This window comes from Parasteatoda tepidariorum, chromosome 1 (assembly GCF_043381705.1).
Source record: "Parasteatoda tepidariorum isolate YZ-2023 chromosome 1, CAS_Ptep_4.0, whole genome shotgun sequence".
In the NCBI taxonomy this organism is placed as follows: domain Eukaryota; kingdom Metazoa; phylum Arthropoda; class Arachnida; order Araneae; family Theridiidae; genus Parasteatoda; species Parasteatoda tepidariorum.
The window spans coordinates 71,861,313-71,888,804 of record NC_092204.1 but is presented as its reverse complement, the minus strand read 5'-3'; the positions used below and the strand labels follow the sequence as shown (position 1 = coordinate 71,888,804).

Here is a 27,492-nt window from a genome sequence, read left to right as displayed (position 1 = left end):
ATCGTCAATCAAAATCCGGCTTACTTTATGAAAAAGGTAGAGTGCTCAAATTTTAACTGGAAGTTTGAATTTAATGAAAAAAGTTTCAATCGGCTCCTGACTTCTGCAAGTAGAATTTATTGTCATACTATCGACAAAGGGAGTTTATCGTCAATCAACATTTTAGCAATAATAGGACTGGCTGATGTCAATACAAATTGCAGTATTTTTCTCAATAGTACTAGAAAAATTTACTGCCAATCAAAGTTTAAAGAGATTTCCAACATAAATTAAGTAGTAGACTTAAGACTGAAAGGAAGAAAATAATAATAAAATAGAAAAAAAAAAATTAAAATGTATAGGGCATAAAGTAATGCGTATTATGTTCTCCTTTTTAGTCTTCTAGAAAAATGTAGATATTGAAATTTTTGTTTTTGCTGACTGGTGTTAACATTTCTTTATATAAATTATTGCTCATATCAGATTTTAAATATAAGTCTAGGTCTTAGTTATTTTTTTAATCTCATTTCGTTAACATTATTTATTTAATAATTTTTTTTTCATGGTTATACTTTGTTTGGTTATACATGGCTTTTATTATTGTTAATTAAATAACATTAAAATAAAATGAAAAATTTATTTCCTATTTACCTTTTGAAAAGAAATCGAATTTATTGATAGCTTCAATTTGTTTTTAAATCCAAAGTTTTTAGTTGTAATAAATAAAACATTTTTATAATATTTACTGACTGCTTTTTAAACGATAAGAGAGAAACGAGGCAAATGTGATAACAAAAAGTGTTTACTAGAAATTTTCTTTTAAAAAAGTTCGATTTTAAGAAAATGAAAATTGAAGCTAAGAATAATGAGTTCATATTAAAATTGAGTAAGTAATTGTCCTGATAAATGCAACGTTTTTACTTTTAGAAAGGTATAGTCATCTAATTTTACATATGAACTATTTCCGTTTTTCCCAAGATGGACCAAATGAAACACTAATTAAAAATTTCAACATTTTCTTATTAAAAAATAAAATTCGAATTTTAAATTTCCATAGCTGAATATTAACTAAGCTGTAAAAACTGTGGTGTAAGATCTCTTTGAATATGTTAAGCAACCCAAAAAATTGAGTGAAATGGAAAATTTTATTTTCGATTAGCACTAAATCGAGCGTTTTTATACGATTTAAAGGGTGTAAGTAAAATCTAAATATTTAAAAATTCACATAGCAATTCAAACATTTAAAAATTCACATCAAATATACTCCATCATGAATGTTTTATTTATAGAAAATAATGCTATATTGAGAAATAAGTAATGATTAGATTAACCAGAATATGGTAAAATTTGGTGTCTCTATGGCTCTAAGGGAATACCAAAAAGCACGACAATTTGAACCGATGGTAAAATTTTGGTAAAAGATTATTGTTGCTAGATGATCAGAGAAAGTTTTAAAGGAACGATTTCAAACACCGCATATTTTGGCTTTATTGGCCAGAATGATGAGATTCTTTTACCAGAAATGCCATTACATGTAATATCATAATTTCATCAGAATTTTTTTCTTCTTGTGGACTGAAAAGTCAAAATTAATCGCAATTTTGTAATTTGAACAATTTTATTTTAAATCTGTTAATCTGCTAATTTTCAATGTTTCATAACATCATTAAGAGTTGCTATATACAATGTTATTCATCATCAGATAAAAACAACCCTTAGATAAAACAAACTGCAACATTAATTCCAGAGTAAAGTTATTTCATTCATAATTACAAAAACAAACAAACAAACAATCTTTATATCACTCTTGACAAATTTATTCCGTCTAATTAGGCTTTCACCCAATTAGGTTAATCTATTCATGATTATATTCAATCATACTTACAAGACCAATCAATTTTTAAATAGATCTGACTAATCTCATTGCTGTAATTATGTCTTATTTAACTAATTAGATTTATTCAATAACTATATTTACAAGAATCTTTGTATTCGTCTCATTAGGTTAAATTATAATAATTAGGTTTATTGAATCATATTTACAAGAATAATCACTTAATGTTCATTTTTCTCTTATTGAGTTTTCGTATAATTTATTTAAAAAAAAATATTATATAATATTAATCAAGGCAATATTTAACTTCACTCTTTTATGTTAGAAGCTAAAGTGAAATAATTATAACACGTGATTCGGTTTTGTTAGAGTAAATTTAAAATAACTACATTATAACGAAGTGAAATGCATATCAATTTTTTCTTACAATATTAAAAGACAAAATTACATTCCATATAAGTTTAAAAGAAATTTATAAGTACCAGTTTTTAAGTAAGTTTATAAGTACCAAGTTTATAATTACCAGTCCCAATGCGAAAAAAAGAAATGTTTGCTTTTCTACAGCAATTATTGGAATAGTTCTAAAATACCCTTATAAATACTTCATTGTTAAAATTTTTACAAGATTGCATTTATATATGTTTCATCACTCTGTGGTTCTGAAATTTTTTTAATTCATCTAGAAACGTAGTTCATGATTAATTAAACATAGTTCATTACTCTATGGTTCTGAGAAATTTTTAATTCATTTAGAAACTTAGTTTCAGCGTTTCGAGTGTATGGGGGCATTTAAAATTTAAATGTAAATTTGACATTTTTGTTTGTATTTTAGTTTTTCCCATTCAGATGCTTTCTATTATTATTAAGTTGAATACTTTTAGAAATGTTGTATTACAAAAAAATTGTAATCATGCAAATTTAATATAATAAATATTAACAAGTAAGACGTAACGATTGAGAAACTTTATTATGCAAATAAAATTAATTTTATTAATGAAATCATCTAGTGAAACTGTGTCTCTCATAATCCAATTTATGGCATTTTAATTTTAGAATAATGTTTGTTAAAAATGCATTAAAAACAATTTTTATAATAATATTGATAATGTGCAATAGATGAAACACTTTTATGATTTGATGACTTGTTTGATGCGTTTTGCATTGTTTTAAAATTTTACAAGAACAAAATTCAAACGTCGCAATTTTCAGAAATAAAAATCTTTAAAAAAATTTTAAATTAGAGTTTAAAAATTAAATTTATTTCTTTGTAAGCTTACGAGTGCAAATCTTGTAAGTTAATTATATTTAATTAAAAATTCAAATTAATATTTAAGTAGAAATTAATTGATATCATTAAAAATACGTTAATATTATAAAGTCGAATCACTTGCCAAAATCATTCAGAAAAAAACAAAATACATTTCAATTTTTATTAAATTTTCTTTCCTTGATATTGCTAGGAACTTTTGATGGGGAACATTTCTTTAAAATAAAATTAACTATTCATTTTCCTTAATTAAAAAGTGTGTATCAAACGAGATAAAATTCAAACTATTGCTTTTTCATAATAAAAAATTGTGTATCAAACAAAAGCAAAAACAAAAACTTTTAATTTTTCATAATGCAAAATGTGAATCAAACGAGAGAATTCAAACTACTCATTTTTCATAATGAAAATGTGTATCAAACAATAATTCGAGTCTCTGTTCGAGTTCTCCATAAATCCGAGCTAGTGAAAAAATGTCAGTCTTACTTCCAAATAATGGCCAAGGCATACGCAACTTGTGGAACGATTACTACGATTGATTTTAGGACGATAACTATGAATGAATAACGATATTGTGTGATAAATACTGAAACATGCGGATGATGTGTTGAAAAGAAAAGCATTAGACAATTACTTGAAAGTAAAATTAATCTGATATAGTATTATAATGAATATTGTATCTTGATTTAATATAGTAAATGTACCCTGATCCTCTAATGTAAGTAAATTTTCCTTAAATGTAATGTATTTTTCAATTATATACTGAAATTTTAAACATTGCTTTGTTTCCATTTATCTAAATATTTATTAAATTTTAAGTCTTCGATAATTCCCCGTCCTGTCCGCTTCGAATTATACAGACTCTACGGTATTCATTTTCCATAGTAAAAAATGCGTATCAAGCAAAAAAAATTCAAGCTATTAATTTCTCATTTTAAAATATGAGTATCAAAAATAAATATCAAAGTGTTCATTTTTCATAATAAAAAATGTGTATCAAATGAGAGAAAAAAAATTTGATAGTATCAAACAAGAAACGAAATTTTACGAATATCAAACTTGTATTAAATGAGCAAAGACATTATCTGAGACTTTATTAAAAGATAAAATGAATGCAAGCAAGATGCTTTTTAAAAAACGATTCAAATGATTTATAGGGTGATATTATGTTTTATAAGAATATTCTTAAATCTTCCTTGACTCTCTCTAATCGTCAACAAAAAATTTGAACTCCTCTTGCATTTACGTTAGAACATTTGAAAATATGTATATTAAAAATAATTTTTCTATTGAAAAAATTATTTAAGATAAAGACAATTTTTATTAATTGACTTATGGTGACTGAAGCTTCAAATTAAGTTTCTCTTCTAAATTTTTCATTCGAATATATTTAGGTCTTATGTAAGCATAGCTTACACCCACACTGAGAGAAAAAAGTATGGTCAAAACTGATATGGTAAAATTTACCGTGTATGGGAACACCAAAAGCTCGGTAGTATTTACCAAAGCGCTTTGGTAATGATATCGGTAAAATTAACCGTCATCGGATTAAACCGTTTGATTAAACCGGTTAAACCGTTACCATATGATCGGAAAAATTACGAAATGAATGATTTAAATACCATATATTTTGATTTTATTAACCATATTAATTTTTTTAACTAGAAATATTACAGTACTATAATTTTGTGCTTTATCTTACAATCGCAAATTCAAACCCTCCGACCACCTCATAAGTGCATATAAATTTCCTTTACTTTTACCCTTTGACGCAGCTGGAACACCGGTGTCTTTTTTGTATATTTTTTTTCCGTTGCTCTAATTACAAGTAAAAATATATTTTGGTATTTTTTAATTGTAAAAAAAACCAGTCTTATAGTTACTAAAAATTATTTTTTAGAGTATCGGAATTATATTTGTACTGAAATATAAAATTCGAAATTTGATTTTCCTTTTCCTTCATATTCAAACATTTTGCAAATTAAAAAAATTTCAATGATGAATAACTGTTTCACTTTTAGGTCTAAATAACAGCAAATAAGTGCAAGTTTGAAAAATTATTGTTTGGTAGTGTGCCGTGTTTCATAGATTTTACATTTAATGCGGAAAAAGACACCGGTGTTTCAGGCTGTATTTCATAAACCGTAAATTATTAAAATGGTAATTTTAATATAATAAACTTATTTCGACATAAATTAATACAAAATACTGAAATAAAGTTAAAAAATATGTTTCATAAAAATTATACGTTAAAGGTTTTGCAAAATGTCGATTGCCAAGAAATTGAAAATAAACTATTTTATAAATTATTATTATTATTATTCAGGTGATTTATTTTATTATATAACTGAACAGCTGACCCAATTTAGGATTTGCGACAACCAATGTTCAACTCAGTAGACTTGTAATTTTAAACCCAATCTAAAAGATTCCTGGATCAAGTATTGGGAGAAATTCGCCTTCTCGGAGGACTTTTTGATAGAACTCACCCACATTTCCGTTACAGGGAGAGGAAAACATCCCACCGTTAGCCTGACTGCAAGGGGACTCTAACCCCTGAGAATATTTTACGTCAGCACTGTGGTCGGTGTGAGACGGGAGCGGAATTCGTATCGACCAGCCATCCCTGGGATTCGAACCCGGTTCACCTCATTGAAAGGCGAGCGCTCTATCCCCTAAACCACCACAGCTCCAGTTGATTTATTGCAATTTTAGTCAAAAGTTATACTGCACATTTAAAAAACAAAAAACCCCAATTTTCGTGTGATAAATTCGTAAAGGCTAAGCACGCTTTTCCCAATTCTGCTTCTGCCCTAAACTGATTAAGCATCTCCAGCAAAAGAGGTGGATTAAAAGTCATTATTAATGAAACGGGGATGGCACGTCCGCAGTTAGCAGCGCTATAATTACTCGACGTGAACAAAAAAGTGCATTTCACAAAAATATTTTTCCATCCTCATTAATATTCCTCTCGCAACGAGCATCGTTGAGAAACAGAAGGAGCAGCCGTCCTATTATGATAATAGTGCTTACAAATTCCAGGGTGTGGCTCTGCAGTCGGCCAACTACACAAGATAAAGAATTCTAGTGAAGGGGTGAAATAAGCACAAAAGCTTCACTGACCACCCCTCTTTGCTGTTCTTTTCGGAACAATCTTCCATCGTTCTTTAAAAAACGAGCTGTGATTTATGACACATTGGTAATTGGTTGCGCAAAAGCTACCGTATTCTGTTCAGATGCTGTTGCTATAGTTGCCATTCCTTTATTAACGGTGGTTATAATGGTATCCCTCTGCATCAACAACAATGGATGCACTACACTTTATTAAATTTCTCTTTTCGTGTAGATTTATTCTTCGACTTATCAGGTCGATTAGTCGATTATTATGTAATAAATTATAAAATAACGAAATTTGTGAAATTATTTAGATGCACATAAGATCAGATATATTTGAATCTTGTAGTTAATTTAGTGTGCGAAAATTGTTTTTTAAATTAATATATTTCCCAACAGTTATGCAATATATTTATTCCAATTATTGATACAATTTATTCATTCCAATTAGTGATACAATATATTTACTCCAATTATTGATACAATATATTTATTCCAATTATTGATACTATTTATTCCAATCATTGATACTATTTATTCCAATTATTGATACTATTTATTCCAATTATTGATACAATATATTTATTCCAATAATTGATACAATATATTTATTCCAATTATTGATACAATATATTTATTCCAATTTTTGATACAATATATTTATTCCAATTATTGATACAACATATTTATTCCCATGCACGCACAAAATGGAAATAAATTTGAAGTTATTGGGAATAAATGTATCACACCACAATAATGTTCCAAAATATTAATTTCAAATCTATTTATTCACTGAGATTTAATAAATTGTATAAATATTGAGAATAAATGTGTTTATTTAAAATAAAATTACCACCCAATAAATTAGCCACAAAATTTAAGTATTTTTTTATTTGACGCATATCTAAGTAATTTCATTATATTTTTACTTACATCATGATTATCAGCTATTCAATCAGCTAATGATTTGACAATATTTATTCCCAATACTTATTAGCAATAATAGTTTTTTAGAAATATATACGTAGTGTAGTTTAACTTAGAAGTAAACATATCGTGTAAAAATTAATATTTTTTCTTCCATAGCTCTAAATATTTTTTTCTAAAAACGTTTCATATTATGTAATAATCAAATGAAATACTATATTGACCGCTATGGTGAAAATGATTTTTTTAAAAAAAGATGTCGGTATTGATAAGAATTTTAAACATATCGTTCTGTGAATGCCATATCTTATTTTATTATTATTATAATTAATAACATTATTAATGATGATTGGGTCAGCTCTACGTCACGGAACTTTTGGTTTACCGCTCCAAGCTGCATTCTTAAAGTGGAGATATTCCTTCTTTTTTTTTGCTATAAATAAACGATTTTGTATAGAATTCAAATGTTTTGAAAACGAACTTTTCATTTTTATACAAAATATTTTCCAACAATATTTTCCAACCAATTGTTTGTTATTGCCACATTTCAATAAAAATAAAAATTAATCAAAATAAATTAGAAACCGATATTTTAACTCGGACATTTTAAGTAGAACGATCAAATCATATTCGGTAGGAATGCTTCTTAAGTTCGTAAAAATCGTGAATTATATTTTATTTATTCTTTAAGATGTTAACTATTTTATTGTAGTCTAATTTTCTGATAGAAATATTTTAAGTATTGGTAAAAGAATTATTAATAAATAAAGAATAATGGCGTCACGGAAAATTACGAGTTGAATCAATCAAAAAATCAACCGTTAAGCGATTAACATTAACCGTCAAACGATACACTTCTCAAAAGTTGAAGAAATTTGAATCGAGCTCCAAAAGCTAATTGTCGCGAAACTGACCCATTGAATGTTTTGTAATCTTTCTAAATTAATGAAAAATATGTGAAGTAAAATGTATTCCTTCTTCAGTTTTCAAAGTATTCAAAATAGATATTTTTTTCTTAGTTTTAAAATAGGAAGTTATTGCCGTAGTTATTTTAAGCATTGTGTACAAAAATTGCGCAAAAAACTATTTAATATTTAAATCTTCTCCAGAGTTGTCTCAACAAATTTTCACGTAAGAATTTAACGCACAATAAAAAGTTTAATCAAAATCAAACTCTTTTAGACGGTTAAACTTGATTTTTAATATTCGGTAGGGGACGTCTAAAAACATATTTTCATGCTCAAATTAAAATTTCTACAAGGTAGTTAATGATTTATTTGAGTAAATACTGTGAGTTTTATACTAATGGTAATTTTCAAATAAACCCTATTATTAATATATGAATGAATAATAATAATTAATGTCCTAATCATATTATTCATACAAATCATGAACTATCTTGTAAATTTATCTTTTTTATTTGTCCTCACACATTAAGTTAAACTTTAATTATTTTATTTGATCTATTTTTGGTGGCGTAATTAAAATTTCTTCTAATTCTTGAATAAAAAAATGCTGTTGCTAAAGAGATAATATTTAAAACTTTTTGGAAGTATTATGTACAAAATAAATAATTAAAAACAAATAACATTAAAAAAATAGTTTTTCCTTCCAAGTTCACTTACAAATATTGTTATGCTGATCACACAACTTTTTAACATCTTTACATCTTTCAAACTTTTTTATTCTCAGAACCTACTGGGCAATTAATCATCATAACTTTTAAATACAGTCACGTTTTAACTAACTAGTTTAGTTGTCTGCCTCATTTTAAATATTTCCTTAATGATTAAAACACGGTTCATTCATAACATATTATAATAGTTAAACTATCTTTTCAGTGTAAAATAAATTAAATTAGCTATATTTTGCAAAGCATCTATCAAATGCCTATCTGCTGATCTCTTAATTTCGTTTTAATCTTATTTAAATATTTCAAATTCTTTTAATTTATGATAATTTTATTTTCTAACTATTGTAATCAGCTCTCTTTTTGCGGAGTAATACGTGAAAGTACTAAATTTCTTTTATGCTCCTTTATGACATTTTTCGATAATAGATTCACACTTGGTCCCATTTAGGCCATAAAAAGGAATCTTATTTTTCATGAAAATTGTTTTTTAATTATAATTAGTAAATTTGTTCCTATAAAAATAATTAGCGTCTTTGGCTATATTTTAATTATTGATAAGTTAAACATCAAAGTTTAATTTTTATAAATAACAAAAATATTTCTAATTATTAATAACAATTGCAAGCATTCTTATTAATGTTTAAGGTATTTCTGTTATCATGTATATCGGAAATAGATATTAATTTCTGAAATTTTAACTTCTTAATTTTCTCCAGTATATCCACAGAATTTGCTTAAGATGATTGCGTAATATAAATAGCTGATGATTTATGCAATAATTTTTATTTTTTATATTTTCTATTTTTATATAATTTTTTCTCTTCCACCTTTACAAACTAATTTTCTCGATGCAATGAAATTTTTATAATTTATAAATTTTTCTCTTTCTTATATCCCCATTAACATTGAAAAACATTTAAATTATAAATAAATATTATTATTGAAAAATAAATTCGTATTCTCTGGTAATGAATTGACTTCACTATTAACGTTTCATAGCGATTTTTAGCATTTTTACATGCGTTATCCTATAATCACGGAATAGCACAAGTATCCTTAACATTTTAAAATTAATTCTTTAAGTATCTTTAAATTACAAAAAAAAAAGTTATAATAATAATAACAAAAATAATAATAACAATTTTCTTACAATTTCAGAAATTTTGTTATAAATTTACTGTATTTATTATTGTGAAAGTCTGAAATTCTGTAAAATGTGTACTTTCTAAAGTGAATGTCGATATATGCTTGAAAATATTTATTAAATAATAATATTCATCATTTCTCTCCTACACCGGTAAATGTCGACATTAAGCTTGCTCTCATGGTGAATGTCGATTTAAATATTTAGCAAAGTATCAGTATATCTCCCTGTGCCTGCAAATGTCTATTCAGTATTTATTGATGAAAAGGCTTACAGAGGGAAATGACGTAAACGAACTTCTTTAATTCAACATTCACTGTTAAATATAAGCATTTAATGGTATAGGAGCGAATTGATAAATGAATTTCGGATATTCACCAAAGCTACTACTTGAATATCGACATTCACCGAGAGAAGTTGGCATTTTGTACTTTTATGGAAACTTATGTCTATGTATTGCTATAATGAAAACAAATAATAACGTAATAATTATTGATAATTTCGTACTACTTATGAGTTGTGTTGTAGCACAATTGAATTACTTTTTCTAGAAATAACACTAATTAAGATCAATTTTTGTTTTAAAACAAACCTTTAAGTTATCGCCACTATCTTTATTTAGTGAGTAAGGTTTGAAATCATTTTGTTATCATTTATATCAACTTAAGTGTGTGTACTTTTCTGATAAATATAGGTTTGAAGTAATTCATTGCAGCCACTCCTATATCAGATAACACCACACATGAAGTATTGTAATATGATTGTTAAAAGATGTAATAAATTTAAGATTATTACACGGATCCAATTATCTGTGGTGATTTTTGTTACAAACTTATACACTTTATTGATATGTTTTAAATAAATTCATATGCAAATTATTATTATATTTAAATTATAGCTCGCTTATAAGTATGGAGTTTTTGAAACTGACCGAAGTTTTCATAAGATAGCGGCATACAAGTGCATTAATTTATGAAATTAGTAGCAATTATTTTGATGAAAAGACAGCATTTAAAAAAATATTACGTTCATTTTGAAGCTTATTAAGATAACGCAAATTTAACATTATTTTTATACAGTGTAAAAATAATGTTAAATTTTCAGAAAAAAAAATTTAAACTGGTGTGCCATTACAAAACAGTTTATTTCTCTGAAAATTGCTATTCATTAAAAAAAGCGATTTTTCTCAAATGTCTGCTTTTAAGCAGATAAGTAGGGGAGAGTGGGGTCAATTGTAACAGGGTACGATTGTAACAGAGCAAAAATTTCGAGTGTCTGGTTTTAGATTTGGTTCTTAGGTGGCGCACAAGGTGTATTTAACACTAGATTGCCTAAGGAAGTCATTTTGACTGCTTTTAATTTCAATTAGAAAAACAATGATGTCTATAATGACGCAATTTCTTAGAATTTTGTGACTTTTTGTACAACATATAATTTTTTTATTGTTAATATTTACTAATAACTTGTTAAATAACTGTAAATAATATAAAAAATTTTAAAAATTAATTTTATACAAATTTATTTACGCATTCACAATCCTGTCATTTTGACTGCTTTTAGGCAATATAGGTATGTACTAATTTCCCGTCTTTCTAGTGTTAATAAATCTACATGTACACCCCTGCTGGCAACCATTTCTAGGTACTTTTGAAAGAGTTACATCACAAAAGATATTTTCACGCTACGCAAGTAATTTTTTTGGTATTAGAATATTATATTGCAACAAAGTAATTTTGTTTAAATAAATAAAAATTATTAACCGAATATGTAAGTGGACACCTTAATTAACATTTCAGAAAAAAAAGATTAGTTTAGTTAATTAACTAGCATTGTTTTTAACAAATGAAGCTGAAATGGCGTCTTGGGGACAATTGTAACAATAAGTAAAGGGACGATTGTAACAGCTGAAAATAAATAATCTTATGTTTACAAACCATTACTTAACTCTTTAAGAACCACCAATAGTTTCCTATATCATTTATATTATGTTGCATGTGCATTATTTTATTTGTCACCTTTCACAGCATAAATTAAAATTTTTAACCCCTTAAAGTTAAAAGTTTAACCCTTTAGGTCTCTGCTCATTATTATTTTTACTCCTAAAATATCACTACTATTTTGATCAATAAAAAAATATATCACAACTATGATAATATGTATAATTAACTATGTTTTAGTTGAATTTATGAACTGTTACAATTGACCCCGTAAGTGGGGACAATTGTAACAAGTGCACGACTGTCGAAAATTGTTAATTACTAATATAATAACATTTAAAATAAGGTATTTTTTTTTCTAGTAGAGAATAGTCTACTTTACTCGTCTGTCAATTAATACTGATAATATATTGGATTTTTTGTTAGTTAAAAATAGTTAAGTAAAAAATGTTACAATTGACCCCACTCTCCCCTACTGTCATTTTTACAAAAAGCTCTTCTATTTTAACAAAAAGAAAACTAAAATAACTATGTCAAAATCATAGTCGGTGCAAGCCTAGTGCAGAATTCGTATAATCAGTCAACGCCGGGGTTCGAACCCAACTCATCATATTGGGAGGCGAGTACTGCGTCCCCTGAGCCACTTCAGCTTTTCAGTTTGGTTAAAAAGAAAAATTTTAAACTATCTTTATTGTAAGTTTTACTAATTTAAATCTTATGTAGAAACGCTTAAAAGTATATTGGTCCGCCCTTGTAAAAAAGTGTGTCAATTTAACTTATCGATAAATTAGATTTAAAGACAGTTAATAATCAAGTAGGGTATCAATTTGAATCGCAGCCGGTAATGAAGTCGAATCACAATTTTATCTACATGATTTTCAAAACCATTAAATAATTTCTGAAAAGTAAAAGCAAGTTTAGAAAATAATCGTAAAATGATTTGAAAAAAGTTAGTTATTTTAAGGTAAGCAAAGCTGCGTGGCAAATACTGGAATTTGAATTGACTATTTTAATCAGACAAATATACAAAGGGAAAAAAATCCTTTTTTGTCTTCTTTTTTTAAGGATATTTTTGCTTCTCTTGGGTAGCGATTAAAAACAAAACAAAAAAATCTGTATTTATCTTTAATCAGATTTTTTTTCGGTAAAAGATTTTTTTCTATAGAATTTACAGTAATTTTTTGCAGTTCACTAGATTAATATTTAATTATCAAAGGGAGTTATTTTTACTTATTTTTAGCATTGTTAAGCATTGTTTCACAGTAATTTCAATAACTATAGCAATTGTTAACGTCGAGATTCAGAGAAATAAATAAATTTTTGTTATATTACGATTGTAATAATCAAATATAAATGAGAAGAAAACACAATATTGAAAAGGTTTTTTAGAGATAATTGCTGAAAAAATTTTCAACAAAAAGTTTTAAGCAATAGATAACCGAATGGAATCTCTCTTACTTTTAATTTTTTGCTATTTGTCACAGAAAAAAAATATACAATTTTAGTTCATTCTTTTTATTCAAAAAATCTGTAAGCAATCTTTTATGAATCGTTTTAAATTCTTATAATATGTATGTTGTCGTTAATGTATGAAGCATTGACATTCTATTGAACTTCTAGTCATTGAATGCTTGACAATTTTAGTCAAAGTATGGAAGATGGGAATTATTTTTAACTTTACCTATTCATTGTGTAATATGATTAGGCATTCTATAGAATAGCATATGCTTTTTAGACAAAGAATGAAATGTGAGAATTATATACATTGCCTCTTGGAGAATACGAGTAGGTTTTTCAATAATCATTCTAAAGAATGCCTAGACAATGTGTTAAATATTTTTCGCTTCATATTTTGCCGGCTAGTCATTCTATGAGATGCGTAAGCAATGTGTGAAATATTATGTACTTCATACTTTGGCGGTTGATTTAGGCATTCTATTAAATTACTAGGCATTCTATAGAACGCAGTATTTAATATATCAACCGCAACTTAAACGTAGCCACAAGGAGAGAAAAAATCTGGAAAAATTACAGTACTTCATAGTAATGATACTTTTATTTCTGGTATACAAAGTCATAATCCTGGTCAGTAAAATAAAAATATATGGTACTATTCATTTTTAATTCATTTTGGTAGTTCATTACTATTCATTTGGTAACTATTTGTTAGGTAATTTTTTCATTCATATGGTAACGGCTTACTGAAAATTTTGGTTTTCAAAATTATAATTCTTATTACCATACATTTAGTAAGAAATACAAAAATGAAAAGTAAATTTAGCTAAATAAATGGTTTTTATGCCATGCTCTAAGGTATTATGATAAAATTACCAAGTTTTACCACATTTATTAAATTGTATCACATATTATAAAATCATATTTTGTTGTTAATTTTACCAAAATTATTACCAAAGAAATTAAGAAAAAATTACCAGGTATTTGGGTGTTCTCATAGAGTTAGAACCACGGTAAGTTTTACCATATTTTGGAAGTTTTGACCATACTTTTTTCTCAGTACATTAAGTTAGTTTCGATAAGTTTGAAATGCCGAAATGAGTCAAATTTTGTACTTGAGAAAGTATTTACAAAAGTATTTATTTTCCCACCAATTACAAACCATAAAGAATTTTAAATTAAATTCATAATTTACTTTTAAAATTTTTTAATGTCTGGCTTTTATTCAATAATCATTTTTGAAGTTTTGAGTTATTGTAAGTAGAAAAATACAGATTTTGTTATAGAGTCTTTATCTGCAAATAACTTTCGTATAAAGAAAATTTTGAAGTATTTTTACTGCATATTTGAAATCCAAATTTTGAAAACATTACCGTATAGCATTATATTTCTTAAATTTTTAATTTTTCAGCTTTAAGTTTGTTTCAATTAATTTAGCCATTTACTCATTTAATTATTTCACTTTCTCTCAAATATATTAACTCTGTTACAAAATATACTACCATTAGAGAAAGTGCAAATTGTACTTTATGGAAACGCGACATTATTCATGTTTACTGCACGTAGTAGGTCTAATGTGAACCATATCCCCGAGTATTGTGCAGAAAGATATTTCCGTTCAAAAACTTTTACTCGAAAAATAAGAGTAAAACTATAATGGTTATAAAAGCTTAAAATTTCAAATAAAAGCGAAATTTTATTGAATTAAAATTGCTAAAAGTTTAAAGGAAGAAGTTTTGAGGAGTGTATAAATGGAGGAAAAAATTGAATAAATTTTGATCCGAAAATCGATTTTTTTTCCTACAAAGATTTAAATTTTGTATTTTTTCATGTAAAACTGCATTTTATAAAATGATGTAAAAATTCGTATACCTCATAATTAAAAAAATTATGAGGTATATTATAAAAATTATAAGGTCGACATTACTAAATAAAATAATACAAAATAATAAACAATTATCAGAAATTATTTTTTCCATGGAATTATTTTTGAATAAAAGAATTTTATAATTGCGTTCAAAGTTTTCAATTCCCTTAAAAAGTTCTCGGGTAATACGAAATAGGCAAAAAGTAAAAATTACATTTAGGGGTCCAAACTTTTAATCTCTCGCCTTACTAAACTATCGGGACCAATTTTCCAGATTCCTGCTACCTTCCATATTTAGAGGGGCAGAAACCCTAATTCGCCTTTAAAAAACAGGTATGTTTATTCAGAGTAAAGAGCATTTTTTAGTTTGATTTTGTAGTTTGAAATATTGTTTGCATCAATTAATTAGCAATATTTGAGGTCAACCTCGTGAGATTGAGTCCCGGTTATCAGATCAAAAGTTATTTAGGGTGTTCCATCATGGTTTGGATAAGTACACGTATACAAACCATATCGATTTTTAATTAAAGGGTAACACAACCTCTGTCTTTTAGAACAATAAGTAAAACTTAAAAAAAGTATCGCATTCAAGGGACTGCTTTGTCCATTTATTAATTTTATTTAAAAACGAACTCCTTCCATTTATATTAATTATATCCGTACATATTCCAAAAAATAAGGAAAAAACCAATGATATTTTTGTCACTTTTGCATTAACATTCTAAGACAAAAATGAACAAATATACAGAATTATAAGAAGTTTTCGAATTCTCATAAGAAAATCATTTTTTTTAAGTAAAAAATTTATCTTTCCACAAAATTCTTTTATTTATTTATAATTATTAACTTTTTTAAATTTTTGATATCTTCTAAGACTTGAGTTGAATGCCAATAACATTAAGACGAAGAAAACTTATCATCAATTCTAAACTATATAATAATGAACTATAAACAAAGATGTTAAAACAATTAAGTAATTCAAAGGTCCAACAAATTAATTTTGAAATAAAATGGGATATTTAGAAATATTTGAGGTAAACTTTACGTTTTAAAAGTTTAACTTGTAATTGAAATGATATATAATAAACAGGAAGATTAAAAAAAATAATGATAAGTTTCTAATATAGAATAAGGTCATAATTCAATTTGAGGACTAATAAATATGTCAAAATATCAAGTCGATTTCAAAAAGTTTCTTGCATTTTTAAATTAGTTAATTAAAAACATTCACCAGCATAATTTAGAAAAAAAAATTAAGAATTTCCTTGTTACTTTAAATCAGAAATAATATATTTGCTTGAAAAAAAATATCTATAAATAAAAATATCAAACATTATAGATATTTCTAATTTAACATGTAGGTTTAAATCTTCAGAAGTATTTTCGCTTTAAGCTGCTATTTTTTCTAGTAATACATACGTAAACATAAAAATCATTAATATTCAGACTTTACATAAAAAATATGTTAAACATAACTTTTAAATGTTATGCAACTCACAAAGTGTCACTAAAAAATAATGTGCGAACCAAACAATTTATTGATATATATCATATTTCAGTGAAAAGAGAAAGTTTTAAAATGACAACTAAAATTAGTAAATAAATACAAAATAAATAAATAAAAAATTACGATTGCGCACTTTGCTTTTAAATGAATTATTTTGAGGCACATCATGCGAAAAAAAAAATACTTCACAGCGAAATATAGAAATGTTTTGGAATTCGAAAAACAATTTTATCGAATATTCGAATTAAATCTGTGAATGCTCAATTTTCTTTCAGTTTATTATTAAAGAGTATGAATTTAACTCTTGTGCTATGTTAGTATTTAATTAGAATTTACCGCAGATAAAATTTTAGTTTATAGTTATCCTTCCACTCATAGAATGAGCTAAAAACATGCTTATTTTTATGTTAATCATATTTATGTAAAACAAATCAGCGCAGCTTAAGGGATAATAATTAAGGGATAATCAAGGGATTGATAAAATGATACAGATAAGTGATAAAATTTAACGATTGAAATTTTTGAAGATGTTAAGAATTTATGGTAACATTACGATTTCGCAAATCTAGAATGGGGAATCTAGTTGGAGAACATTCAGATTCACAAGGTTAATAGCAAACTTTAAACTTTTAGCTAATCGAAATTAGGTTTAGTTATCTAACGTTAAAAACAAACTTTTCACTGTTAGTTTTTTTAACTATTCGAAAGTAATCAAAAATCAGACGTACAATTAAGAGTTCCTAATCACGTTAATAATCCAAAGGTAAATTTTAAAAAAATAATTTGAAGTATAAAAAATGAACTCAAGGAAATAAGGCGCACATGGGTAAGAAAAAAATATATCTCGTAGCAACAGTTAGAAATATTCTCCGATTTTGAAAGTTATTTTTAACATATATCCGCCCGGCATATTTTGTACCGTCGTGACCAAAAGCGTGAGTTTTTTAATAATAAATTAATTATTAACTGCAATATGACGAATTTCGTCATTCGGTGATTGATTTTTCGTCATGCAAATGGATATGGATATGCGTTAATATAGATTCGTACAGAAAAGGCGAAGGTTAAATATCAAAGAACATCAGCACCAATTCTTGTGTGGTGCATGCATTTAATTGAAATTTTATAATGAACTTTTAGCATAGCCTATTACATCTTACGTTAACTAATCGAAAGTAACTTACTTTTTAAAGTAATCCTAATCACACTAATAATCCAAAGGCACTGAAATTGCACAAAATTGCTTTGAAAAAAGGAAAAAAATCATTTGAAATAATCCAAAAAAAGGTGGACTAAATGAGACATCGACCAACAACTATCAACCGGAACATTATGTGGTTTGATGTATAAGAAATCAGTTTTAGTACTAAGCCTCCTTCATTTCTAAAACACCATACAATATGCAATGGGGTATTTGCGAATGTATAGTATATGCATATATTCAGCACTCATATACCTAATGCATACATGTATTATGCATGCCTCCCTTTTTTATATTTAGTATTTGCATGCTCAAGGCGTTAATGAGAATCTTTTCGGACCAAGGAATGAGTGAATTTCGATGGAAAAAAGAACAAAACCTACCCTCCCGTTTTAATTCTTAAGCCCTATTTGCCTAAGCTGTGGAAATTGATTTAATGCAGTAGTGTTTTGTGGTGATTTTGCCATATTGAAATGAACTCGGACGATATGTAAAAAAGGTATTAAAAATCAATCGCTACAGGTGTGTGTAAGTTCATGAAAATCAGAACTTTCAGGTGAATAATCGAAGGTCTTTAGATGCATGAGCGCGCTTTATGGACAAGCGGGGGTGGAGAGGAGTAGGTTGAACTTTCTGAGAAGATAAAGACGTAATTCCTCTGGATTGTTTTGTGGCCTTTTCGTGTCGTCCCCTCCCCCCTTGCAGAGAAGGTGTGATAAAAATGTAAACAGTATTTCTGAATAATGGAAGACGATGTTTTCGTTTTATTTTCGCAGAAGAATAAAATGCAAACACTCCTTTGTTCCTTTGAAGAAAAAAAATGAAATTTATGATTGTTCTAAAAACTGTTTTTCGTTCCTTTGTTCCCGAGTTACGTTTCATTTTTTTCCCCAATCGAATGTTTTGTGGCGTTTTTGTAGAAATTAATGAAAATATATTTTAAACTAAAGTCGAATGATCTTTGAGATGCAATATATTAATAAACGCGCTGCTAGTATACTAATAGCAAAGTTTGAAATCCCAACATTCCAGAAAAAAAAAGATAGATAACACGTATTTCATACATGGCTAATTACATTCCTAATAGGCACCCTTAATGGCATTATTTCAATATTTGGTTTTTTGTTTTGTTTTTTTTTTCAAAATAACATAAGGATTCCTTTAACATCTTTTAATAATATTTTCAGATAATAGCCTTTCCAAAACTTTTTTTTTGTTGATACTTTGCCAAGAATGTCCACATAGTGCCTAGGTATAATATACTAGGTAAAGTATATAATAATTTTGATATTTAATACTTAGTCTAAAAATGACTTGAATTCACTAAAATGCTTAGGTATTCGGTAGAATCCGGACGTTTCAAACATTGCTGGCAACGTATGCATAGAATCAGTCATATAGTGTTATAAATTTTTTCATAGATATAAATTCAAGAATAATTTGCTGTGAAATATTTAAAAATATGATTTCTTATCTGAGACATCAAGAAAAATTATAGTATTACAAAGAAAACAACAACATCTGAAAACATAATCGTAGCGGTTCTGTAAACTACTCTTTATTTTGCATTAATTAGATATTGATTTTAGTTGATTTGTGGTAGTCATCAACATTTGAAAAGTATTGTTTGTCGCTACAGAAACATTTGTTGTGACGCAACTTTTCCATGACTATAAAATAAATAAGATCACATGACGTGTCTGAGTTAGTTCACTGTATCCATTTAAAATTGCGTTTAGAAAAACATTCAAATAATATTAATTTTATTATAGTTCCCACTGATTAAATAATCGTATTCATTACTATCTAAAATTTAAAATTTTTCTGAACTTTGAATTTGGTTTATTTTCTTGCTAAAATATGTTATCATGTTTTTAAAAAATTCTCTGCTTCTCTGATTCACGTTGTTTTAAATTTTCATAATTCGTAGATTTTTAAACGTAATGAGTTTCAACGTACGATTGGAAATGGGGTGATTTTCTTTGTTGAATTGTGTTTCATTGCTTTAAAATTTGAAATTGTAATTCATATTGTTATTGTAATGTTCGTTTGATATGAATACAAACTTTTACTTTTTTTTAATATTGGCGGCTTAAAATTTGGAAGAAAAATTATAAAACCATGAACATTTCTGAAATTGATGTTATAAGAGTTTTATACTCGTTTTGTGCAATTTATTTGTCTCCTTGATTAAATTTCCTGTTAACTAATTTTTTTGTGTGTTTTGAATTGTCAATGAATAGCTATTTTGATTTAAATTGTTGTCTTTAATTTTTAGACAAAGCTATGCACATTTTACAAATTTTGGTGTCAGAGTTTTGTAATATGTTTCAATTAATACTGTAAAAAAATTAGTATTTAGTTGTCCCCAGTTTTAGTGTTGCGGTAAACTAAATGCAGAAAACATAACCAAATTTATCCTTCAAAAAATTAAGTAAAATTAACAAAAAAGCAATTATTTGGAAGAATTCATGCGAATATATTAATAAAATGTGCTTGTATTTTTTACGAAATGTTTTTGCCATGAAGGCATAACTTGATTCCAATGCTCATAAAAATATGTATTGTCAATAAAAAAATAAAAATTTATAAATAAATAAAAGATTAATAAATAAATAAAAGATTAAAATATTAAAAAAAGAGTAATAAATAAATTAATTAAACTATCAGCGTGGAAAAAGTAAATAAAAATGTGATTATATATATGTGCTGTAAAAAATTTTAGTTTACATCTGGATCAAAAATGGTGGCAACTAAATCCCAAAATTTTTATCATTGTAAATGAATCCTTTTTTTGTGTGTGTTTCTTTACAGTTTTTAATAGTTATACTTTTAGGTACTTTATAATAGAAGTTTTGTATCGTGTTAAACTGTAACACCGTTCAAATTCGATTCGCAGTAGTTTTAATATAAGGCAAAGATGAAACATATTAGATTTTTAATATTTCCTCTATATCAACGGCCTACTATCTATTGCCTGTCATCTCTATTTGAACTTTTTATAAATCCCAATACTTAAACAACTAATGTTTTAGCTGTTTTTATAACTAACAACTAATATTTCAGCTCTCTTTATCAAGCTATAAACTAACAACTAATATATTAACTGTTTTCATCAAACTATAAACGAACAACTCATTTTAAAATTTATAATTTATTAATCGAACTAGATTGAAAAACCCAAAAATGAAACATTAACTTTTTATTGCGTTATTTATTTCGTTGTACAGTATATAATTCAGATTTTTATTACATTTATATTTTATTATATTTACACGCACTGTAAAAAGTTTCAGTTTGCCTCAACACCAAAATGTTGGCAACTATAAACCAACATTTTTTTACAGTGTAAAAGTTACCTTTTAAAGGTGTATCCAAAGAATTAACCTATAATTCAAATAATTTTTAATTATCATCCCAGTTTTCAATTTTACTTTCGAAGAAGTAACCTCTGAGTTAAATAACAAAGTGCTTGCTTTCGAAGCACCGTTAGTCATCCCCAAACCATCACGTGCACCGAAGTCATAAGTTACACTTTCTCAATCTATTTGTTTAATTGGATGTACAAGAAACATATTTAATCCTCCTTCGCGCTCTAAATTTACAGTCGGCTTTGGCAAAAACTTCCACCTCCAGAACTGTCGGGGCTTAATTCAATTTATAGTTTCCCTTTAACCTTCGACGGGTAGGGGAAGAAGAGAATGTTACAGATATCGTGACTGAAAGATCGTTTTCGAATCTCCTTTCAGACACCCTTAGGTGAAGGAGAACTATCTAAAGTGATACAACAATTGCGTGACTATGAGGATTTAAGAGTATCTCCCTCTGTTGTTTCATTAGATATGTTTTAATAGGTGGGGTCGGAGGGGGAATTAAAAAAGATCATCGTTATTTGGGAAGTTGCGGTTGTGGTGAAACTGAACTCTTATAACATTTTGTTTTGGTTATTGAAGATAATTAACTGAACTGTGATAACTCCAAATTTTCCAATTTTAATAGACCCAACCTACACTATTCTACATTAAGAAAAAAATGTAATCAAAACTATCAAAATATGGTAAAATTTAAGGTGTTTCTGGTAACACTGAAAAGTTTGGTAATTTCTACCGAAGCGCTTTGATAATGATTTGGGTAAAATTAACAGCAACAAAATATGGTTTTATAATATGTGATGGTGTCCGGTGGCTGATCAAGCAGCTTGACCAAGCAGCTGAAATGATCAATTTAGTTTGGTAGCGCTTCGCGCTGTCGTGCCACAGATCCCTGGTTCGATCTTTGGGCCGGACAAGGTTGACTCAGCCTTTCATCCCTTCAGTGGGTCGATAAAATGAGTACCAAGCATGCTTGGGAGATAAACACTGGGGGTTCCGCGCTGGGCTGACCTCAGAGCCCAAAGGTCAAGAAAACTGAGATGGACACAGTAGGCCTTGGCTCTCTATGGGCTGTCGCGCCACTGAGTTTAATTCAATATATGATAAAATTTAGTAATTTCATCATGATACATTACAGCATGACATAAACACCACTTATTTGATTGAATTTATTTTTTAGCTTTGTATTTAATGGTAATAAAAACTAGAATTTTGGTAATAAAAACTAGAATTTTGAAGACCAGAATTTTTGGTAAACCGTTACCATATGAAAAGAAAAATTACAGTATGAATAACCAATCACTTGATAATTTTTCTTTTACATTTGGTAATTTTTTGGGGGGCCGGGGGGATTTTCCTTTTAAATACCGCGTATTTTGGTTTCATTAACCAGAGTTATGTTTTTTTTATTAGTAATATTATTATTATTCTATTTTACTAGAAATTATTTCTCCTTGTAAAACAAACTAAAAAATTTCAGTTTTAATACTGTTTAGGAGCTCTTAACCTTTTCAAGTTGCGACCCAAAATCTGTATAACACATTGAGATCCAAATACCTTTTTTTAAAATTCAAAATGCATAACATTATTTTTAGAATCTTATGGACGGTAACTTTTAAAATTTAGAACATACAAGAATTTAAGAAAATTTCGAGTATTAGTTTGATTTACCGGTTCATTATTTCCTTCAACCGAGACCCAAAATCTGCAGTGAGCTTTACGATCCAAATACTTATTCAGAAATTTAAAGGATATAAGCATTTATAATAAAGGATATAAGCATTTATAAAGCCTAGATAATAAAATCTAAGAAAATTTCAGGGTTTTAAAATGATTTTGGGGCTCTTAAGTTGCGACGCAAAATCTGCAGCAAGTTTGCACCCCAAATACAGAGAAACCTGTGCAAGCTAAGCGCTTGTGGTGCTTTGCATTGATGACCAACTTTAACTTGTGGTCTACTTATGGAGGACTATGAATCATTTTTTTTTTATCATTTCTTATATCATGTTATTCTAATATATTGTTATTTTACATTTATAATTAAATATCGTAATATTTATAAATAAATAATTCAATTGAATCTTTTTAATATGAGTTTAAAACTTGAAAAAAATCTCAAAATCTTAAATAATGATATTAATTCCAGAATGAATTACAATTATTTACATAAATTTAATATCAAACCTATTAGCTTAAGAAAATAGGTGAGCATTTTTGTCAGCGATGCATATTATTTGTAACAAATAACTTTTTAAAATATTAATACTAAAGAACATATTAAAATTAGAAAACTTAACATTTTATTGATTTCTACCTATACAAATCTATTGTTTATTTACAAACCTATTTTTTTGCAAAATTCCCAAGCTTTTTTCCATATCGTCGCATTAATTAGAGGTTTTGGTCTATTTATACTATCTCACCAATTCTGGGAAATACAGAAAAGAAAATTTCCTAATTAAGTTGTTCTGGTCAACTTATGTAAGGTTTAGAATTTAATCCACTTGACAAATTTTACTCATGGCGGCATTCAAAATACAAGATAGATGGTCAGGTGTAAAAGGTTTCGTTACCTTTAAGCTTATTGGAAAAATTCCTTTCTTGATAATAAGGGTCAACTCAGACTGGGGGTTTTCATTCAACTTGGTCAACTTAACAGAGGTTTCTCTATACCTATTCTGAAATTTCAAATATATTTAGCAAACATTTGTTATTTATAATTTTGATCTCGTATATATTTTATTTTATAACCGTTGAACGTAGCTGACCCAATTTTTGAGTTTACGACTACTAATGTTCAGCTCCGTAGCCTTGTAATTTTGAACTCTAAACAGAAGGCAAGGGATCAAGTATTGGGAAAAATTTACCGTCGAGGAGAACTTTTTGATTGAACTAACCCATATTTGCGTTACAAGGTGAGGAAAACCACGAAGACTTCCATGGTTAGCCTGTCGGCAAGGGGACTCTGACCCATGATTCATTTACCACTGAGGATTATTAACGTCCGCACTGTGGTTGTGGTCGGTGCGAGCCTAGTGCGGAATTCTTATCGATCAGCCATCGCTGGGATTCGAACCCTGGTCACCCCATTGGTATGCGAGCTCTCTGTCCTCTAAGCCACCTCGGCTGTTGATCTCGTATGTAATAACAATAAAGGAGCGGTGAAGACGATCCTCAGTGATGACATTATAACATGTGTTTCTTTTTAATCTGTACGGACCACAGAGCCTTCAATTAACCCAGAAAGCTCTTCATCATTTATCCACCCTATATCATTTTATAAATAATTGTCAAAGATTTAGAAATGTGCAATTCCTCCTACGTGATACAGTCTTATTTACTGTGCTAACAGTTAAAAAAAGACAGCGTCATTTTAAAAAATGCTTTTTCTTTAAAAATTTCTAATTTAAATATGTATAGAAAGAGCAGGTATGTAAGAATTTGTTGTTTTGAGTTTTGAGTACACGCACGCTTGTCTGCTATTCTTTTAAAATTTGAATAATAATAAAGTTTTAGATATTTTCAAAATATTCACACTATAAAAGCTCTTGCTTTACTGCAATTAACTTGAAAAAACAAGTCTTATTCCAGTCTTTTGTCTACTTCTAGAGTTATTCTTGTTCATCGGCAATATTTTCAAAATGCTCGCGGTGGGTAAATCCTGAGTTATGTGTATTACGCCTCTTGCCAAATCTCCAAGGTGGGCTCTGAAGTAATTGTTTAAAAAGACTTTCGAAGGGAACTGGAAAAAAAAGGCTCTGGTTTTAAGTCTGACAAATCAAATTATTTATCTGACTAAGATTTGAAATAAAGAAAGAAAAGGAAAGAGCTTAGTTTATTTCTACGCGTTTTCTTTCTTTTCTTTTTCATTTTTTATACCTGCGAGAAAATTTTTATATCTTCTCTTGCGTTGGGGGATTGAAAAACCCAGCAGATTTGGCGTTTCGCCTAATTATTGTAAGTCGTGACTTCGGGTTCAACGCGGCAAAAGGGGTTAGATTTTTATTGAAGTGTAAATATTGCCGGTAAATGAGACAACCTGCAATAAAATGAAGAACGTGTAAATCAAACCGCGTTTATACTCCTTCGTTAGAGAAAACCATAAGATTGTTTCCTTAATTGTCGAAAAAACTATTCGATTTACATTATTCTATTTGATCTTTTTGTTAAACTGTATAAAACTTTGCATAAGGCCACCCGTGATAGCAAGGGAAAAAAATTAATTTGAAAAAAATTTAATTACCTTAAAGTATTTTGCCAAAAGTCCGTTATCTTTCAACAAAATACAGAAAGCTGCATTGGCTCAGGGAATAGAGCAAACGCCTCCCAATGCGGAGACCCAGGTTTAAATCCCAGAGGTGGGTGGTTGGTACGAAATTTGCCCCCGGCTCGCACTGACTACAATGCTTCCCGTGGGGCTGACCATGTAGCCCCACGGCAAGGGATTTCGTAGTTTTCCTCACCAGGTAATGCAGGTTCAATCAAAAAATCCTCCACGAAAGATAGTTTGTCTCAAATTTGATCCTGATGTTCCCTTATCTTCTAGGTTGAATTCAAAATTACAAGGCTACGGAGTAGAACAATGATAGTCAGAATTAAGCCGGTTGTTCAAAGCCGGTTTTAAAATAAAATAATAAAAAAATAGTAATCATAGGCTTTATTGATAAAATAATAAGTTGGATTTTAAAAGAGAAACATGCCATTTTTAGTGTATTCCTTGTATTCCAATTTAGTGCATTTCCAATTAGTGTATTTCCAATATCAATAAAAATTTATTTTTTATATTCATAGGCTTTTATCTTGGAATAAAATTATAATTCAAATGCATTACACTGCTTTTGAGAATAACACACTTTGAGAAACTACTGATATTTCAAATATATAGTTTACCTGATGCAAACTAGTAAAATAATGTTCCCCTTATAGTATTAAAATTGAAGGCATTTTTCGATTAAAGAAAACTATCTGTGATTGCCATTTTTAGAAAAGTTTACAACTTGAATGCATCTAAAAGAATAGATAAAAAAAATCGGCATCCGATTTCTCTTTTTAGAAAGGTGTAACTCTTATACAAAGTGCATGGCTCCATTTTAAAAATGGCATACATTGGAAATATTTATAGCCTTAAATGATAGGCCACGAGGCTTAAAATTGTAGATTGAATTTCTAAACTGTCTTTTACTATCTCTGAACTTTGAATTGAATCTCTAAACCTATGGTTCCCAAATTTTGTTCCGCGGTACCCTAAGCTTCCGTGGAAGGATCAAGGGGAATCCGTGAGTTTGGACTTCTTTTTCACCAGTTAGGATTTTCAGAACCTGTAATTAGATTATATATTATAACCCATAATATATAAACTCATTATATATTTAATAATTTATAGAATTATTTAAAATACTTGGGAAAAAAGAAACACAATATTGTTGTTGTTGTTGTTCATTTACGTCGCACTAGAGCTGCACAATAGGCTATTGGCGACGGTCTGGGAAACATCCCTGAGGATGATCCGAAGACATGCCATCACAATTTTGATCCTCTGCAGAGGGGGTGGCACCCCCGCTTCGGTAGCTCGACGACCTGCACGCGAAGTCGAGCACTTTACGGTAGAGCAGTTTAACGAGGACCCATACCGCATACCCTCGGTCCCTATGCAGACTAATCCAAGTGGTCAACCACCCGCAGTGATGCTTGACTTCGGAACCGCATGATTAAAAATAAAAATAAGAAATCGATTTACAACATATTAAAATAATATTGAAAAGGTGGTTCGAATTAAAAAAAATTCTAATAATAATATATTGAATGATTTATGAAAAATTCCATTAGTATTTTGCACAGAACAAAATTTCCAAATTCAACAATGCTCTCTAATAACCATTCTCAACGTTTATTTTCTTCCTTTTTCCTTTTTATTTCAATGAAAACCAAGTTTTAACTCGTGTGCATTCAATTTATAGATACAATCAAATCAAATTAGCAGACTACATGCAGCTCCATATCAATAAATTTAACTCTCTGACATAATAGTATCGATAAAACGATACGATAAAGAAATTATTAATTCATTAAATATTTTCAAAATATCTAATAAAATTTCAATCATTAAATACTTTCACATATTTACAAATTTTTTGATTAAGTCTCGGGGTTCCATTAAAAAAGGATCGATCATTTAGGGTTCCATAGCCGGAAAAAAAATTGGGAACCACTGCTCTAAACTGTCGTTGAAAAAAGTGATAGCTCATTTTTATTATAA

At 28.0% G+C, this 27,492-nt stretch overlaps 1 protein-coding gene and 1 long non-coding RNA gene across 7 annotated transcripts in view; one reads left to right on the top strand and one right to left on the bottom strand.

Annotated features, from left to right (window-relative positions):
• Window positions 1–18,305, bottom strand: part of LOC107447961 (silk gland factor 3) — a 463,042-nt gene extending 444,737 nt beyond the window's left edge. For all 4 annotated transcript variants that reach the window (XM_071187006.1, XM_071186986.1, XM_071187003.1 and 1 more), the window contains exon 1: window positions 17,849–18,305. The gene's annotated coding sequence lies outside the window, so the exon portion shown is untranslated. The remainder of the gene's footprint in view (window positions 1–17,848) is intronic.
• Window positions 1–27,492, top strand: part of LOC139426887 (uncharacterized) — a 317,926-nt gene that overhangs the window by 241,694 nt on the left and 48,740 nt on the right. The gene's annotated exons all lie outside the window — the stretch shown is intronic.